At 46.6% G+C, this 20,619-nt stretch overlaps 1 protein-coding gene across 1 annotated transcript in view; it reads left to right on the top strand.

The window, feature by feature from the left end:
* The first annotated feature begins 9,880 nt into the window (after positions 1-9,880).
* PER2 (period circadian regulator 2) overlaps positions 9,881-20,619 on the top strand; it is a 105,729-nt gene continuing 94,990 nt past the window's right edge. Inside the window, exon 1 of the mRNA XM_075340955.1 lies at positions 9,881-9,987. The gene's annotated coding sequence lies outside the window, so the exon portion shown is untranslated. The remainder of the gene's footprint in view (positions 9,988-20,619) is intronic.

Genomic DNA, 20,619 nt, shown 5'->3' with positions numbered 1-20,619 from the left:
AAAATCCTGATGTTTGGTTCCCTTTAATATTGTGGGGGTCCACACCTGGCACCTGCATCTATCAGCCGTTATTAGCTCCAGTGTCGGTGGACGGATGAAAGCACTTTGAGTAAAACTGTGTGTGCATGAAATTTCTGCAATCTAATAACTTTTGCTGGTAGTGTAAAAGGCAGCTTAACTTGCATTAAAAAAAGCCGGCAAAGCCACAACATGTCAACATAGCCTTATACTCGTACACTGGAGACCAAAATTGTAAACGGTATTGTAACTGTGGCCTCACTAGTGACTTTTATAGAGGCAAAACTATGTTTTCGTCATGAGCATCTATGCCTCTTTTAGACTATGCATCTTTTCTGCACATAAAACGCATGTTTTGGCAGGAAAAATGCAGCAGAAAAAGTATTTTTGTGCTTTTTTATCATGGAAATTGTAGGGGTTCAGGCACTGTACCCCCACGATGGCCACTAGGTCTCTGGCTGATGTTAAAGCCGGAACCCGGGTCTCACTGCCCGAAGCGGTGCCCGCGCCAATCCCGGCAGTTTAACCCCCTAAATGTTGCGATCAATGTGATCGCAGCATTCAGGAAGAGCTATTGCTTACCTCTCCCTGGGGATCAAGTCCCTGTAATGTGATAACAGGGACCTGATTGCTGCCATAGTAACCCAGGGTCGTCACCATGATGACCCCAGGTTACTGAGCTACAGAGAGCCTCTGATGCCATGCTGTATGCACAGTGTGTGAGGCAAAGTGCTGCGATATAATCCCCTGTCGTGATAAAGCATTGCAGGGGATTCTAGAAACGCAGAAAAAAAACGCAGAAACAACTTAAATGCTGCTTCTGTTTTCAGCAACAAAATCTACAAGGAAAAATAAGCAGTGCGTGCACAGCAAGTCAGGATTCTGATAGACTTTTTTTTGCTTTTATTGATTAAAATCAGCAAATAAAAACACTTGAAAAAGAAAAAAAAAAGCACCACGTGGGCACATAGCCTAAATGCATATTATTATTTTATTAGTCTTGGCAGCAGCTGCGTAACAAAGGTCACTAAAATTGAGTTTGCTGTCCACCCATACACCCAAATCTTTTTCAGTGACAATTTTACGCTGTTTTTTTTACAGAATAGTACATAATTATACATATTATTTCTTCTGCCCAAGTGCATGACCTTACGTTTATCTACATTTAACTTCAATTGCTATTTCTCAGCCCAAAACTCAAGCTTACATAATTGTTAAATTATTCTCCTCTGCAATCACAGGGACCTGATTGCTGCCATAGTAACCCAGGGTCGTCACCATGATGACTCCAGGTTACTGAGCTTCAGAGTTTAGTGTCATCTTCAAATATTGATGCTACTCTTCCACCTAGCAGGTCATTAATACATATGTTAAAAAGAAGAGGGCCCAATACTGACACCTGTTATGGTGGGATCCATAACTGTCTCCAGTAGGTAAGTACAAGTTTTCTTGGTTAGGATATGTGCATATGTTAAGTACTTGTTGCAGATATTTCTGCATCAAAAATTTGTCTGTTGGCAGGAAAAATGCTGCATAGAAAAACATGCGCTTTTGATGTTACTTTTTATTTGTTTTTTCCTAGTCATTAGAATAGGGGAAAAATGCTGTACAAATACTAAGGCTATATTCACATGTTGCATTTTTTGCAGCATTTTTTCTGCAGCTAAAACCTGCTCTCTTGATAGTAAAAAAGCTTCAGATTTGAAACTGCTTCAAATCTGGAAGGAAAAAACAAGCAAAGTGAAAAAAAAAGGGAAAACACGGTAAAAACGTTGATTGTGACCATAGCCTTACAGTTACAGTGATGTATATTTCATTGACTACTGTAAGGCAGTACATATTAAGTCTCTATTTCCTCTGTATCAACGTCCATTTTATTCTTCACCCACATTTTATTAAGATGGTGACAGGGTGTTTGAACAAGCAAACAGTTCCAGACAGTAAGAGCACAGAAGAGTGATTAGCAGACATGCTGTGAAAGATGCAGGCTGGTGATTTATAACTGCATCTCTTCAGAAGCTGAGGGAAAGGATGAAGGTGAGCAGCTAACTGTTCTATAGAACTCAATGGGCTGGAGAGAACTGACTGGAATGTTAAGGGTTAACTCCTCTCCTGGAATATAACTGCTGCACACTGGCACTGAGGAAGTAGAAGTGAGTGTCCAGCCGCAGCTCTCGCATCCTCTTTATATTCGATATGTCCGAATGCGGGGAGAGAGAAGTCAGAGCTGATAGATCATGCGAGCCCTGCGCCCAAACAACCGCACGTAAGCCTCAGGACAGCGAGTGCCGACATTGCACGAACTGTGTAAGCAACAGTGGTGCACATAAGTGTTTCTATTTAAACGGAGGCTATCACTCCGATTAAGAAGGGGATGTACGGTTTTGCTCATCATTATTGGCACCCATGAAGTTTAAGTACATAATGTGGAATATCTCTTGAAAAACATGAATCAAGTGAAACAGCTTTTTTGTAGAGAGCACTAGTGTTAAATACAAAAGAGCAAATGATAAAAAAACTATTTAAAACAAAAAAACAATGCAGGGAAAAATAGGAAAAACGTAAAGCTGCTGTGACACTGGTATTGCCACCCTTTACATTAAATTAGTATGGAAACACATTATGACTCGCCTGAGGTAAATCACAAATGAGAATCACCTGTGATAAATTGTCGGTGGCCATGAGACATGAATTTCCCAATGAATGTTGACTTGAGAGTTTTAAAAAGCCACATTTTAGGTTTTGTTCCTTTATCACAATGGTGAAGACAAAGGAGCTGTCTGAGGACATCAAAACTGCCATTATTATCAAACACAAGACTTCCAAAGGGTATAAGGCCATCTCCACAGACCTTGGTATCCCAGTTTCAACAGTACACAATGTTAGTAAGAAGTTTGCCAAGCATGGAACAATCATGAACCTCCCTAGATGTGGGGGAATGATAATTGACAAGAGAAGTCTTCGAAGGTTGGTGCTAATGGTATAAAAAACACCATGTCAAACCTTCAAAGACCTGTAGGCCAACCTGGAACAGTCTGAAGTCGTGGTTTCAACAAGTACCATACACTGCACACTAAACAAAGCATAGCTTTATGGGCGAAGGGCAAGGAAGAAACCATTGCTGAACAAAAGACAAAAAGCAAAGACTGATCTTTGCCAAAGAGTACCTTGACAAACCACAATCCTTCTGCGAAAATGTTCTGTGGACAAATGAAACAAAAATAGACCTTTTGGCAATGCAAAGCAACAGTTTGTTTACAGAAAGTGTAATGAAGCTTATAAGGAAAAGAACACCCTACCAACAGTTAACCATGGTGGAGGATCCATACTGCTGAATCATGAAATCAGAGAATTATCAAGAGATTTTAGAGTGAAGTGTCCTACCTAGTGTAAGAAAACCTGCTTTAAGTCTAAAGGCCCAGTCACACTAAACAACTTACCAGCGATCCCAACAACGATCCAACCTGATAGGGATCGCTGGTAAGTTGCTAGGAGGTTGCTGGTGAGATGTCACACTGCGACGCTCCAGCGATCCCACCAGCAACCTGACCTGGCAGGGATCGCTGGAGCGTGGCTACACGAGTTGCTGGTGAGCTCACCAGCAACCAGTGTCCCAGCCCCCAGCCAGCAGCGCCGCGTGGAAGATGCTGCGCTTGGTAACTAAGGTAAATATCGGGTAACCAACCCGATATTTACCTTGGTTACCAGTGCACGCAGCTACACGTGCACAGAGCCGGGAGCAGTGCACACTGAGCGCTGGCTCCCTGCTCTCCTAGTTACAGCACACATCGGGTTAATTACCCGATGTGTGCTGCAGCTACATGTGCACAGAGCAGGGAGCAGCGCACACTGCTTAGCGCTGGCTCCCTGCTCTCCTAGTTACAGCACACATTGGGTTAATTACACACTCCACAAGGAGGGTAAGCCACAAAAGGTCATTGCTAAAGAAGCTGGCTGTTCAGAGTGTTGTATCCAAGCATATTAATGGAAAGTTGAGGGGAAGGAAAAAGTGTGGTAGAAAAAGGTGCACAAGCAACTGGGATAAGCACAGTCTTGATAGGATTGTTAATAAAAGGCCATTCGAAAATATGGGGGAGATTCACAAGGATTGGACTGCTGCTGGAGTCAGTGCTTCAAGAGCCACCACACACAGACGTATCCAGGGCATGGGCTACAAATGTCGCATTCCTTGGGTCAAGCCACTCATGACCAATAGAAAACGCCAGAAGCGTCTTACCTGGGCCAAGGAGAAAAAGAACTGGACTGTTGCTCAGTGGTACAAGGTGTTATTTTCAGATGAAAGTAAATTTTGTATTTCATTTGGAACTTAAGGTCCCAGAGTCTGGAGGAAGAGTGGAGAGGCCACAATCCAAGCTGCTTGAGGTCTAGTGTGAAGTTTCCACAATCAGTGATGGTTTGGGGAGCCATGTCATCTGCTGGTGTAGGTCCACTGTGTTTTATCAAGACCAGAGTCGGCGCAGCCGTCTACCAGGAAATTTTAGAGCACTTCATGCTTCCCTCTGCCGACAAGCTTTTTGGAGATGGACATTTCATTTTCCAGCAGGACTTTGCACCTGTCCACACTGCCAAAAGTACCAATACCTGGTTTATTGACCACAGTATCACTGTGCTTGATTGGCCAGCAAACACGCCTGACCTAAACCCCATAGAGAATTTATAGGGTAATGTCAAGAGGAAGTTGAGAGACACCAGACCCAACAATGCAGTCAAGCTGAAGACTGCTATCAAAGCAACCTGGGCTTCTATAACACCTCAGCAGTGCCACAGGCTGATTGCCTCCATGCCACACCGCATTGATGCAGCAATTCATGCAAAAGAGCCCCGACCAAGTATTCAGGGCATTTACTGTACAGACTTTTCAGTAGGAACCAACATTTCTGAGTTTAGAATCATTTTTTCAGTTAGTTTTATATAATATTCTAATTTTCTGAGATGACTTTTGGGTTTTCATTTGCTGTAAGGCTACTTTCACACTTGCGTTGAACGGCATCCATTGCATTGCATTGTGTGACGCATGTGACGGATGCCTTGCAAATAGTGTAATAATAAAGTCACCAGATTCCTGGGAAATAACGCGTTGCTTTAAGTTTTCTAGCCGCAAGAGAGAGAGCCTATCATCACCGCATATGCAGGCACTACCGCACTCATCATCATCATCACACACATCCCGGAACTACCGCCCCCATCATCACACACACCTCGGAACTACCGCACTCATCATCATCACCACACATGCAGGCACTACCGCACTCATCATCACACACATCGGCACTACCACTCCTATCATCACCGCACACACCGGCACTACCGCCCCTATCATCACTACATATGCAGGCACTACCGCACCCATCATCACCGCACACGCAGGCACTACCGCACCCATCATCACCGCACACGCAGGCACTACCACACCCATCATCACCGCACACGCAGGCACTACCGCACCCATCATCACCGCACACGCAGGCACTACCGCACTCATCATCACCGCACACGCAGGCACTACCGCACCCATCATCACCGTGCGCGCACACAGGCATTACCTCACTGATGTCCCCGCTGACAGCGCGACTCCCTTCAGTTGCTGCATGGAGCTCACAGCGAGCAGCAGTGTTCTACAACCGCTCCTGTCAGCTTACGATGTAGCAGAGCTGGATGCGTCGCGGGACCTCATGTGGATTATGCCGGACCTGGAGGAGTTTTTGGGGATTTTAATAAAGTGGTGAAAGAGGGTGTTTTTTGTCTTTTATTTCAAATAAAGTATTTTTTTAGGTGTATGTGTTTATTTTCTTTCACTTACAGGTTAATAATGGAATGTGTCTCATAGACGCCTGCCATGATTAACCTAGGACTTAAGGGGGCTTTACACGCTACGATATCGTTAATGTTTTATCGTCGGGGTCACGTTGTTAGTGATGCACATCCGGCGTCATTAATGATATTGCAGCGTGTGACACTTACCAGCGACCTTAAGCGACCTCAAAAATGGTGAAAATCGTTCACCATGGAGAGGTCGTCCCAAAACCAAAAATCGGTAATGGTTGATTATCGATGTTGTTTGTCGCTCCTGCGACAGCACACATCGCTGTGTGTGACACCGCAGGAGCGAGGAAGGTCTCCTTACCTGCAGCCGCCCGTAATGCGGAAGGAAGGAGGTGGGCGGGATGTTACGTCCCGCTCATCTCCGCTCCTCCGCTTTGATTGGCCGGCCGCTTAGTGAAGTCGCGGTGACGTCGCTGTGATGCCGTGCGTCCCTCCTCCTTGAGGGAGGGATTGTTCGGCAGTCACAGCGACGCCGCCGACCAGGTAAGTGCGTGTGACGCTGCTGTAGCGATAATATTCGCTGCGGCAGCGATCACACGAAATCGCATGCACGACGGGGGCGGGTGCTTTTGCGTACGATATCGCTAGCAATATCATAGCGTGTAAAGCCCGCTTTAGTGGCAGCTATGGGCTGCCATTAACTCCTTATTACCTCGATTGCCACCGCACCAGGGCAATTTGGGATGAGCCAGGTAGAGTCCCGGGACTGACGCATCTAATAGATGCGGTAATTCCGGGCGGCTGCTGACTGATAAGTTTAGGCTGGGGAGCTCCCCATAACGTGGGGCTCCCCATCCTGAGAATACCAGCCTTCAGCCGTGTGGCTTTACCTTGGCTGGTATCAAGATTGGGGGGGACTGCACGCCGTTTTTTTTTTTAAATCAGATCTTTTTTATTAAACACTGGTACAAGGGTACAAAACAGAGAAATGATCATTGCATAACATAAATGTACATTATCATAGTAGGTTGAACGTCATCGTATTATGCAGAGCTATACAGTTACTCCTCATACACATTTATGATAGTATTTTGATTTTACATAAACTAACCAATTGAACTACTTAACTTCTTTAAAATAACAAAAAGTCATTAAGGATAAAAGTTATTTTTCCTACTATGTTTGTCCCGCTCAACACTCATTCTCCGACCATGTCACTCCACAACATTTTCCGCTCAATTACATCTAACCCTCCCTCTCTTTTCGGTACACCAAAATTATTTCTGTTGCTCTTCTCAATGCCCCCCAGAGGCTCCGATACCATATGGAATTTCCAAGCTCCCAGTACTTCAGTGGTGCCCCCCTATTGCAAACATAACAACAAATTATCCAGTAAGCTATCCTTTATTAGCGCATTGGAGGGAAGACCTGGAACATCCATCCAGGGCCGCCAGATCTTATAGAATTTGCCCAGTGGCCTCCTCTTCAGATATACTCCTCTCTCCAGTCGAAGTAAATTATTCAACTTATATTTTAGCTCTACTATAGTCGGAGGACGCCGTTTTTTTTAAATTATTTATTTATTGTACTGCATGAGTTAGACCCGCCCACCGGCTTCTGTGATTGGTTGGTTGCAGTGAGACAGCTGTCACTCAGCGTGGGGGCGTGTCTGACTGCAACCAATCGTAGGCGCCGGTGGGTGGGGAAAGCAGTGAATACGAGATGGAATAATGAGCGGCCGGCATTTTCAAAAGCAGAAGCCGCCAGAGGAGTGTGACAGCTGTGCAGCGCCGCATCGGTGAGTATGAAAGAGGGGGTGAGAGAAACCAGGAGTGATTTTAAATCATTTAGATCGTTCTGCTGGGCATGCTGAGCATGCGCAGTAGAACGTGATGGAATCCGTCAGTGGATTCAGCCACTTAGTGCATTGCGGCGGGATCCGCCCCCATAGACAATCATTAGACACCTTGGCGGATTCTAACATTTTAATGACCCAAAAAACGCTACATGCAGCGTTCCCTCCGCCCGATGCTGCGTCAAAATAACGACGCGTCGTCCAGCGGATGCAACGCAGACACTTGCGTTACGGTGCGTCGTCAATACAAGTCTATGGAGAATAGAGCAGTGCGTTAACGGACTGCGCTACTCGCCATAGCGGCGGATTGCGCTGAACGCAAGTGTGAAAGCAGCCTAAGCCATAATCATCATTAACAGAAATAAACACTTGAAATAGATCCCTCTGTGTGTAATGACTCTATATAATGTTTCCCTTTTTGTATTGAATTACTGAAATTAACTGTTTGCTGATATTCTAATTTATTAAGATTCACTTGTACATTTAAAACACCACTCTCATTGTGCAATAACAAAAAAGCAAAATATAAAGTCTTGTGCGCACGTTGCTTAAATTCATGCATTTACGCTGCGTTTAGCACTGCAGCGTAAATGCATGCGTCCTGCGTCCCCAGCACAATCAGTGCGCACAATCCTTTTGTGAACGCAGCGATTTGGATACCAAAATTTTGACACAAAGCCGTGCATTCAAAAAAGCAACATGTCAATTAATTTGTGCACTTTGGATGCAGCTCCCACTATCTATGGTGGGGGCAGCATCCAGAGCGCATAAAATCGGCATTTATTTTGCTGAAACACTGCATCCATTACGCAGTGTTTCTGCAGCGATTTGAAGCGCACATGTGATGTCAAATCGCTGCAGAAATTTCAGCATTTACGCGCTAACACAGCCATAAACCGCTTGAGTGGTGCTTTAATAACAGTCCACTGGCTCTTGGCAATGGGCGGTGCAGAACCAGATCAGCTCTGCCTGTGACTTACTGCCCGTCCAATATGGGAGCTGATTTTCTGTAAATCAGGCCCGAATTAAAGAGAAAGATTGCACAAAATATTATATCCTGTAGGGCAGAGGTCTCCAACCTTTCTGAGGTCGAAAGCCACATCCAACTCTCGCACAGTACCACCACCCAGAGCCCCCTCGCGGTACCGCCACCTAGAGCCCCCTCGCGGTAACGAAACCCAGAGCCCACTCGCGGTACCACCACCCAGAGCCCCCTCGCGGTACCGCTACCCAGAGCCCCCTCGCGGTACCGCTACCCAGAGCCCCCTCGCGGTAACGAAACCCAGAGCCCACTCGCGGTACCGCCACCCAGAGCCCCCTCGTGGTACCGCCACCCAGGGCCCCCTCGTGGTACCGCCACCCAGGGCCCCCTCGTGGTACCGCCACCCAGGGCCCCCTCGTGGTACCGCCACCCAGAGCCCCCTCGTGGTACCGCCACCCAGGGCCCCCTCGTGGTACCGCCACCCAGGGCCCCCTCGCGGTACCGGCACCCAGAGCCTCCTCTCGGCATCGGCACCGGCACCCAGAGCCCCCCTCACGGTACTGGCACCCAGAGCCCCCAGTAATCACACGGAGGCAGGATACCGGGGTGCAGGACCCCATGGATCTTCCTCACACATTTTCCCGCTCCTCAGAGCCGTTTCCTGGTCCTGGTGCTAAAGATACAGCCGCCGCACATCACTGCCCGAGAGCCCCAGGTGGGGACCAGCTGTAGGGATTGTTTTTGCCTCTTGGGGCACTAGTGCGCACATAGCCTTTACTATAGATCACTGCAGAGTGACGTCTCCATGGAGCGCGTCTGTGAGGACTGCACTTCTCCTCCCATCCTCTAGCAGAGGACAGCACTACGCTCCCGCCATGTAAATATGCTGCTCTCCCGCAGGACAGACGCGGTGTCACTCCCGGGCCGCGCATATCAGAACGCAACAACTCTCGCTCCATCTCATGGGTTTCCACGTGAATCTTATGCAATGAGCAAAACCACGCCCTCAACCAATCAGCGCTCTTCTTCCAGTGACAGACATCAGCTGTATCCTATCAAAAGAAGAGCCGGGTTGGGACTGTCGGAGATGTGCATAAGAGAACTACGCAGGAGATGTCCATCTTCCTGGTGACCAATCATTAATCAGTAGGGACGGACTATATGTTAATAAACCAATGAGAAGGCGCCATGGGTGGAGCGTGGAGCCGCTATCACGTTGTGTTCTGTGTGAAGTAGAGAGTCAGTGCTGATAGTGAGCGGAGAGCGCGGGGGGCGGAAATACCGGAGGCGCCTGCAGTGACCGCGGATCTCACTATTCTGGGCGGTGATAGACGCTGCGCGATAATCGGTAAGAAGCGCTAAAACCGCAGAGTGTGACCTGTTGTGTTGTCAGCGCAGATCACACATAGAGTACAGCACATAGACCGGTCATATCACATATCGCATAGCTCCACACATAGGGCACAGCTCGTAGGGTTCAGTGCAGCTCGTAGGATATAGTGCTGCACATAGGGCACAGCTCGTGGGATATAGTGCTGCACATAGGGCACAGCTCGTGGGATATAGTGCTGCGCATAGGGCACAGCTCGTGGGATATAGTGCTGCGCGTAGGGCACAGCTCGTGGGATATAGTGCTGCACATAGGGCACAGCTCGTGGGATATAGTGCTGCACATAGGGCACAGCTCGTGGGATATAGTGCTGCACATAGGGCACAGCTCGTGGGATATAGTGCTGCACATAGGGCACAGCTCGTGGGATATAGTGCTGCACATAGGGCACAGCTCGTGGGATATAGTGCTGCACATAGGGCACAGCTCGTGGGATATAGTGCTGCACATAGGGCACAGCTCGTGGGATATAGTGCTGCACATAGGGCACAGCTCGTGGGATATAGTGCTGCACATAGGGCACAGCTCGTGGGATATAGTGCTGCACATAGGGCACAGCTCGTGGGATATAGTGCTGCACATAGGGCACAGCTCGTGGGATATAGTGCTGCACATAGGGCACAGCTCGTGGGATATAGTGCTGCGCGTAGGGCACAGCTCGTGGGATATAGTGCTGCACATAGGGCACAGCTCGTGGGATATAGTGCTGCGCATAGGGCACAGCTCGTGGGATATAGTGCTGCGCATAGGGCACAGCTCGTGGGATATAGTGCTGCGCATAGGGCACAGTACAGTGTGTATATCTCACTGCTGACTGCTGTATTATTTCACCACCATTGTTTCCGTCACTGTTCCTGTTATGTGTAGATTTCTACACTGACGCTAATGTTCTATTTATTTTCTACCATTATTTCTTTTTCCTCTCATTACTTATTGCTGCCATTATTCTGGATATTACTTTCTGGGCTGTAACTTTCTATTCCTGCCCTTTGATGATGTTACAGTTGTGCTTAGTATTATGTATATTGCTTTCTGCCCTTCTTTTTCTTGCACTGCTCATTCCTTGTTCTTGTTGCTCTCGCTCGTCCTCGCTATTATGTGTAGTAATTGTTATTAATGCCGGCGCACATTATCAGGCGAGGTGCAGTCAGAATCTTCAGAGGATTCTTTTATTTTTATTTTTCTGCAGTTTCTCATTAAATGCTTTTCTTCAGAAACACTTGGTAACTCTTCGGATTTTTTTCTAAAAAACACGTTGTGTGGTGAAGAGCGGCCATATTCTGATGAAATCCCCTCTGAACTAGGCACTGTCCAACCAAAAGGTTACAAAATATTTTCAAAAGCAATGTTTGCTTTAAAAACCCCATAGATTTTGCGTACCTCAATGTGTGAACAGCGCCCTCGAGCATTCTGACTGCTTTTCGTTTCTTGCAATGCAAGCGAGTATTCATTAAAATATATGCCACGCGGGTCGGGAGAACGGCTTGTGATCCGATATCGGACATGTGAAAGAAACCCTTCTTAGGGCCTGTTCGCACGTAACTGCTGAATATTCTGCAGCGATTTGACAGCACATGTGTGCTTCAAATCGCTGCAGAAACACTGCGTAATGGATGCAGTATTTTTGTTGGAAAAAAAGCTGATTTCATGCGCTCTGGATGCTGCCCCCACCATAGACAGAGCGGGAGCTGCATCCATAGCGAACGGAATAATTGACATGCTCATTTTATGAACGTACGGATTTGGGTCAAAATTTTAGCTCCCAAATCGCTGCGTTCAAAAAATCATCGTGCGCAAGTCTCATGCACAATCTTCATAGACTGTGCAGAGGACGCATGCGTTTACGCTGCAGTGCAATACGCAGCGTAAATACATGTGAGTACGCGACGTGCGCATGAGCCCTTATATTGGATGTGTAATAAATACTTCAGGGTGGACTACCCCTTTTAAGTATTATTTCAAATCCTTCAGACTTCTTTTCGTTGAAATCTATTATTTTAAAGTTGTTCTGCCACCAGATTACACGTTACAAACTGCATATTTTATTAAATTGTTCTTTGGTGGATATTCATAGTTATTACAGCCCCTGCCTATCCATCCTCCCCCTGTTATTTATAGAATCGTTTTACTAAGTGAATAGAAGGACCTGTGCTGATGTCATAACCATGTGACCAGAAGGGGCCAACAGAAAAATGTTGCTTCCTGGTATCAGCTATGTTGGCTGAGGCCCCACCCCTTTCTGGTCACATGGGTATGACATCAGTACAGGTCCTTCTAGTCAGTTAGTAAAACAATTCTGTAATAGAATTAGCATAAATAACAGGCGGAGGATGTACAGGCAGGGGGTGGGATTCACTATGAATACCCACCCCAGCTATCAGCTGATCGGCAGCTGCTGCCATTCAAAAAGCTGCTCATTTTACAAACTTTATTTGCTTGTGTTTCAAAACCTATACATCCGAGCTGACAACTAAAGGTATGTATAGAATCAGCCTGATAGTGCAGTATAGCACTGGCTTTAGGCTATATAGGAAAATCCTGGTGATTGCTGCTCTTAAAGTACTTTATCGATTGAAAGCATTATTAATAGTGTTGAGCAGAAGGTTTTTCAGGACCTATGGCCATGTAGGTATCGCAGAGCCCTGGTCCCCTACCTGTCCGTATCCTCGGTGGATCTTCTGATTAGTAGGCCCCGTGTGACATCATTGTTGCTGTGTGACACTTGCATGACATCACTTTGAGCCTGCTAATCAGAAGATACTTAGTGAGTTGACACACACGGCACTTTTGGGGTGGTGCTCAAGTAGGGTCAAAAAACAGTCTCATGTAGATGTTGAAACTTTGCACTCCAGATAAATGTGAATAGTGGTCTTTTATTGAGAAGAACTTGTAGGACCAGCACAAGCACATCATTGTCACACAGATAGTGGTGGACCCCGCGTCATACTGGTCTTTGCCAGTTGCCACGTTGCTATACCTTCTCAGGACCCCCTACACGCACTCTGATGAAGGTCTTTGACCGAAACGTCTGTACTTGTGCTGGTCCTACAAGTTCTTCTCAATAAAAGACCACTATGAATTCACATTTATCTTGAGTGCCAAGTTTTTACATCTGCTAATCAGAAGAGGTGTCAGGGAAGTCCCTACCCAGCTCTATGGGAAAGGTGCGGACAGGTCCCGTCTTAATATTCTTTCCAGAGCATCAGATACCGTTTGTACCCAGGATTTCAGGGCGCCGTGCACATTATGTAGCTTTCACCCCCGATGTCCACAATATCCTTTAACCTCCTGTAGTATTCTGCGTGGCCGATTCTCTGCCTCAGACTGAATGCCGGTGCCCATTCATGTTGATTCTCTTTGATGCCAACAATGAGTTTTTGTAACTTCTGACGCGTTTCAGTTCAGTGGAGCAGTAATTTTCTCATCCAGTGCTGTGCACGCTGCTGGGGTCAGTGATGAGGATAATTGGGATAATTGCATCAGCCTCGTGTCCTGCATGCTGGATCTGTGATCGGAGCTCTAATTGTGTATTATGCCAGCGCAGCCGGCTGTGATTGCAGAAATGTGACGCCGTTACTGTATTGCTATTTCTTATCCCTTGTGCCATGTATTGGGGATGGTGGCCGGCCCAGTTACTCCTCGGCCCCTTGAGTTCTATCAGTGTAGGCTTTCAGTGAGATCACAGGACGAGGACATGGTGTAATAGGGTCTTGTGTAACCTTTTGGGAATTGGCAGAGGTGTGATGAGCCAGGAATGGCAAACTTCTGGGCAGTCCGGACCCATTCACCACCATATGGACCCCTTTATAGATATGACACTAGCCCCCATCTCCTACACCCTTACATATTAGAGATTATTTTAACAGGGGAGGATAGGATTACTTTCACACTTGACACTTCTCATTCAAACCAAAAAGCTCTATTTTCATCTCACCACATCCCCATTGTCACATCTAACTGCCATCCACACTCTAACACCAATTTCCGCAGCCCTTCTAACCTTATACCCATTCACCCAGCCCCCGCTCCCCCAGTCCCTCTAACAGCAGCTCTATGGAACGCTCGCTCTGTCTGCAATAAACTTTCTACATTCATGGTCTTTTCATCACTAATAAACTTTCCTTCCTCGGCCTCACTGAAACCTGGCTCACCCCCTCTGACACAGCTTCTCCTGCTGCACTTTCTTATGGTGGTCTCCAATTCTCTCTCCCACCCCCCCCACCCCCAGTAACAAGCATGGTGGAGGAGTTGGTTTGCTCCTGTCCGACCAATGCTCCTTTACACCAATTCCACTACCACCCTCAGTTACTCTCCCCTCTTTTGAGGTGCACTCTGTCCGCATCTACTCCCCAACCAACCTCCAACTGGCTGTCATTTATCGCCCCACCAGGGCCAGCCACTGCCTTTTTTGATCATTTCATACTACATTTCCTTTCCACCGACATCCCCACCATCATCATAGGTGACTTTAACATACCCATTGACACTTCTCACTCATCTGTCTCTAAACTTCTAACGCTCGCCTCCTCCTTCGTCCTCACCCAATGGTCCTCTGCAGCTACTCACAAAGATAGCCACACGCTGGACCTCATCTTCACTCGCCTCTGTTCCCTATCTAACCTCTCTAACTCACCTCTCCCCCTGTCTGACCACAACCTACTCACATTATCTTCCCTCTTCTCTAAGTACACAACCCTCCCTCCACAATCGTTCACACCCCAGCAGAAATCTCAATCACCTTGATTTACACTCTCTTTTCCCTTTTGCAGACATTACTTCTTCACACGATGCAGATGCTGCTGCCACTTTATACAACACCACCATCTCTGCAGCTCTCAAATCAGCTGCCCCCTCACACACACCAAAACCCGCACAATCAACAGGCAACCCTGGCACACGGACCAGACTAAAGAATTGAGACGGGCTTCCAGAATTGCTGAGCGCAGATGGAAGATGTCTCATGCCACTGAGCACTTCATTACATACAAACAGGCTCTCACCACTTTCAAGTCCACACTCACGGCTGCTAAACAAGCCTACTTCTCATCCCTCATATCCTCTCTATCCCACAACCCTAAACAGCTATTCAACACTTTCAACTCTCTCCTCCATCCCCCGGCACCACCTCTCTCTGCTCTCATCTCATCTGAAGACTTTGCCTCTTTCTTCAAGCAGAAGATTGACAACATCCGAGCAAGCTTTGGCCCACAATCACCACAGCCACTCCTCACAACTACTCAGTCTTCTTCCTCCAAATCCAGCTTTTCCACCATGACAGAAGATCATCTTTCCACTCTACTCTCAAGATCACATCTCACAACCTGCCCGCTTGAGCCACTCCCATCTCACCTCAACCCCAATTTCACCACAGTCTTCATCCTGACCCTAACCCATCTCTTCAACCTATCACGAACTGGTGTATTCCCTTCATGCTTTAAACATGCCTCTATTACACCCATCCTCAAAAAGCCCTCCCTTGACCCTTCCTCTTTGTCAAACTATCGCCCCATATCACTTCTCCACTATGCCTCAAAACTACTGGAACAGCATGTCCATCTTGAACTGTCCTCGTACCTCTCTTCCTGCTCCCTCTTTGACCGGTTACAATCTGGCTTCCGACCCAATCATTCCACTGAAACTGCCCTAACCAAAGTCACTAACGACCTACCTACTAACCGCAAAATCCAAGCGACACTACTCTGTCCTCCTCCTCCTGGACCTGTCCTCTGCCTTTGACACAGTAGACCACTCCCTTCTACTACAAATTCTCTCGTCTCTGGGCATCACAGACTTGGCGCTATTTTGGATCTCCTCATACTTAAACAACCGAACTTTCAGCGTCTCCCACTCTCACATCACTTCCTCATCTCGCCCCATATCTGTCGGAGTCCCCCAAGGTTCAGTTCTTGGACCTCTGCTGTTCTCCATTTACACCTTTTTGGCCTGGGACAGCTCATAGTCCCACGGTTTTCAGTATCACCTCTACGCTGATGATACGCAGATCTACCTCTCTGGACCTGACCTCACCTCCCTACTAACCAGAATCCCACAATGTCTGTCTGCTATTTCATCCTTTTTCTCTGCTCGATTCTTAAAATTGAACATGGATAAAACAGAATTCATTGTCTTTCCTGCTCCTCACTCAACACTCCCCACCTGACATATCCATCAATGTCAATGGCTGCTCACTTTCCCCAGTGCCACGTGCTCGCTGCTTGGGAGTAATCCTAGACTCTGATCTCTCTTTCAAGCCACACATCCAAGCCCTCTTCACCTCCTGCCGCCTCCCAAATTATTTCCGTACATTCCTTTCCCAAGAAGCTGCAAAAACCTTAGTACATGCCCTTATTATCTCCCGCCTGGATTATTGCAACCTCCTGCTCTGTGGCCTTCCTTCTAACAGTCTCGCACTCCTACAATCTTTTCTAAACTATGCAGCCCGGCTAATCCACCTGTCCCCCCCCCCCCCCCCGCTACTCCCCGACCTCTCCTTTCTGCCAATCCCTTCACTGGCTTCCCATTGCCCAACGACTTCAGTTCAAAACCCTAACCATGACCTACAAAGCCATCCACAACCTATCTCCTCCCTACATCTCTGACCTAGTCTCTCGGTACTTACCTGCACGTAACCTTCGATCCTCACAAGAGCTCCTTCTCTACTCCCCTCTCATCTCCTCTTCCCACCATCGCATCCAAGATTTCTCCTGTGCCTCCCCCATAGTCTGGAATGCTCTGCCTCAACACATCAGACTCTCGCCTATCTTGACAAGCTTCAAAAGGAACCTGAAGATCCACCTCTTCTGACAAGCCTACAACCTGCCGTAACCCTCAGTCTGATAAAGCGCCACACAATCAGCTCTACCCTCACCTACTGTATCCTCACCCATCCCTTGTAGACTGTGAGCCTTCGCGGACAGGGACCTCTATCCTCTTGTACCTGTCTGTTTCTTGTATTGTTTATGAATATTGAACTTGTCCCTATTATGTATACCCCTTTCACATGTAAAGCGCCATGGAATTGATGGCGCTCTAATAATAATAATCCATCCACAAAACATTGTTCCAATAGCTTTCAGCTTTGTCCTTGTGATATTTATTAAGCCAAGAGATCCTTTGCTTTGTCCTTACAGTCCTCACCATTGTTGTTCAGTGTCATACTGCTCCTGGAATCGTGACCAGTAACAATAGATAATGTGCGAAAGGCCTTTAGTTGCTTAGAAGTTACCTTGAGCTCTTAGTTTAGAGTGATCTTTGTTGGTTGACCATTCAAGCAGATGGTAATATTGGTCTTGATTTTCCTCAATGTGATTTTAATAGGTCTGCGTATGTCTGTGATTCTGGTATGTATAAAAACAGTAACATACGTACAAGAATCACTGACGTGTAAAACAGGCCTAATCTGGTGAGAAGCAACATCACTCTTTTGGAGGGCCTTTGAAATCTCATGTGCTTGTGCCATCATACAGTTCCACAAACAGATTGTAAAGATCAGAATTTGATAGATCCCTGTTTTTGTAACCCCCTTTATGACCTTGGACTTACTGGTACATCCGCCGTGTCCCTTGCTTTGTAGGCTTAAAATGCATCTTTCCCTGCACACGTCGGCTGATCTGATCTGCTGTTATGCGCCTCTAACAGCCGCAGGTGGATCGGAGATCTTCCCACAGCTGTTAACTAGTCAATCTCTGACAGCAGGATTTAACACGTGCTGGCGGGAGTGCATCATTCCCCACGCCAACCGCCACTCCCATGATGTCAACGTGGGGCGCCGATGGGCTGTTATGACAATCAGGGGTCAGCTGATGACCAAACCTGAAAGGTAAAAACGTTACAGTTCTCAGAAAATGCCTCCAAAAGCAACTTTTTTTTTTGACAAGCAATTTTTGTATTTACCACTTAAATAAAAGTAACACTAGGTTGAACTAGATGGACCTAGGTGTCTTTTCAACCTGAGTAACTATACATGTTTGGTATCTGTGTATGCTTACTGTTGTAGAGAATCATGCTGCCCGGTCAGCTTTACCATATAGTGAACATGGTAAATAAAAAAAAAACTATTGTGTAAATTGCACTTTTATTTTTGTTCAAATTTTCAGCTAAACTATATATGGCAAAGTGATTGGAGCCTTTCGAAAGTACAACTCGTCCCACAAAAACAAGCTCTCCTTTGGCTATATTGACGGAAAAATAAAAAAGTTATGGCTTATGGAAGAAGGGGAGGAAAAAATGAAAACCAAAAATTGCAAGGTGCTGAAGGGGTTTAAACAGGTCTCCCATTCACCTGATTGTCATCCCATTGATTGGAAACGCCAGGCTCTAATTGCCATCAAATTATCTGCAAAAGGCCGGCTTCACATTTGTGAATATCGAGTCACATCACCCGGCTCTACCTACGGCTCTCCGGACAGGAGCGTGCAGCTACGTATATTTCTATCCGGACATTGGCAGGCCATGCCTGGTGATTTGACTCGATTCTTGCACGAATCGCTCGCAAGTGGGAAAGCGGCCAAACCTAAAGGCTCAGATACCTTTATCAGTCACAGGAGGGATGCTAAAAAAGTAACAAAGGAGATAAAGCTCCCCAATAAATATACAGCAAAAAAAGGGGCAACTAGTCCAGTCAGCCCAGGCCAAGAAATCTATTGCACTAACAGAATGCAGCCAGACCCCTCAATGATGGAGGCTTCACAGGTGCAAGGTGGAGCAATCACTCACACGCTACCACTAGTGGAGGGGGAGATGCTAGTTATATTATATTTATGGAGGAGCATTATCTCCTCTTTGTTGCTTTTTTGGCATTTATCAGTGTAGGGACTTGGGGATTCGTGACGTGGATTGCAAGCTTATGTATATTAGTCAATTTACTAACTAATACCTCATATATATTTGATATATATTTTTGTGCACTTTTTTTTTTTTTTTTACACAGGATGCAGCCAGGCCTCTAAATACAGGCAGTGCATAATGGAGCCCCTGTCCCTATATGTTGCACTTGGTAGTGTCCGGGCAACCCGTCTGATCTAATAGTATTGGCGTGACCAATAGGTTGCTAACGGGACACCGTGTGAACATCAAAAAAATATATAGCATAGACAGATAGGGGAAAATACCATAATGTAATCTCATCCTAGTGGATTAAGTATCATACCCCAATAAACGGATGTCATAGAATATACTCCAAATTTTAACTCAAGAACTAGTGTAAAACACGTATAGGAGACTGATTCAGATTAAAAATATCAAATTTTATTAAATAACAACCAAAAAAAAAGTTAAATTCATTTTACATACATGCAAATATGAGGTAGGTGGATTCTATATTCACCCACCCATCAATGAACCACCCAGGTCAACCCATCATAGTATCAAGACCATAAGTAAACAGCCCGTGCAGCTATAATAAAGACACACCGTGTGATCAAATAGTCACATCAGATAACAACAGTTTGTGGACTTACCCATGGTGTGAGAATGGAGAGCCAGACAGTGGTGGTTCAGAGGTGGGTAGGCAAATATCCTTCAACCCGGACGCGCGTGTCGCCAAAGCGGGGTGCAGGCGAATGGATAATCACACAGCACGCTCCTCATTTATAGCAATAAATGCCCTGATTACTGGTGCCGGTTTCCATGTGTGTGGATCGCTGACGTAGCGGCGCATGCGCGCGGGACGGGGCGCCCGGAAGTAGCGTCACCGCACTGCGGCTCTCATCCCCGAGGCGCACGTCAGAGGGAAGTCCCTCAGTGACGTCACCAGACATGCACATCGGGAATATTGAGGCCGCCGCGCGACTACATCCGGAGGCCGCGCCCCGCGCAGCGGCACCACCCACCCACCGGGAGTATTAGTATGGTAACCGATATTTGGTATACATAAGGAGTCTGACTGATTCAGATATTTTTAATCTCAATCAGTCTCCTATACGTGTTTTACACGAGTTCTTGACCGTGTGAACATCGCCTTATGCACGCGGCTAGTGTGCAATATTATCATCTAGCATCGCCCCCTCCACTAGTGGTAGCGTGTGAGTGATTTCTACACTTTGCACCTGTGAAGCCTCCATCATTAAGGGGTCTTGCTGCATTCTGTTAGTGCAATAGATTTCTTGGCCTGGGCTGACTGGACTAGTGGCCCCTTTTTTTTTTTTTTTTTTTTTCTGTCACAGCAGGGATATTGGATCATTTTCCAAATTTTTAAAAGATTGTCCATTACTTTTACATTGATGGCCTATCCTTAGGGGTACTTTGTACTTTACGATATCGCAGGTGCGATGTCGGTGGGGTCAAATCGAAAATGACGCACATCCGGCGTCGCTCTCGATATCGTAGTGTGTAAATCGTTTTAACTACGATTACCAAACGCAAAAGCGTCGGTATCGTATGATCGGTGTAGTGTCGGTCATTTTCATTATTTTGGCTGCTGCGACGGTAAGATGTTGTTCCTCGTTCCTGCGGCAGCACACATCGCTGTGTTTGAAGTCGCAGGAGCAAGGAACATCTCCTACCTGCGTCCCGTCTGCAATGCGGAAGGAAAGAGGTGGGCTGGATGTTTATGTCCCGCTCATCTCCGCCCCTCCGCTTCTATTGGCCGCC

Source organism: Anomaloglossus baeobatrachus, chromosome 3 (genome assembly GCF_048569485.1).
Source record: "Anomaloglossus baeobatrachus isolate aAnoBae1 chromosome 3, aAnoBae1.hap1, whole genome shotgun sequence".
Lineage (NCBI taxonomy): Eukaryota > Metazoa > Chordata > Amphibia > Anura > Aromobatidae > Anomaloglossus > Anomaloglossus baeobatrachus.
Note: the sequence above shows the minus strand (reverse complement) of the source record. Positions and strands in the feature narration are given on the sequence as shown.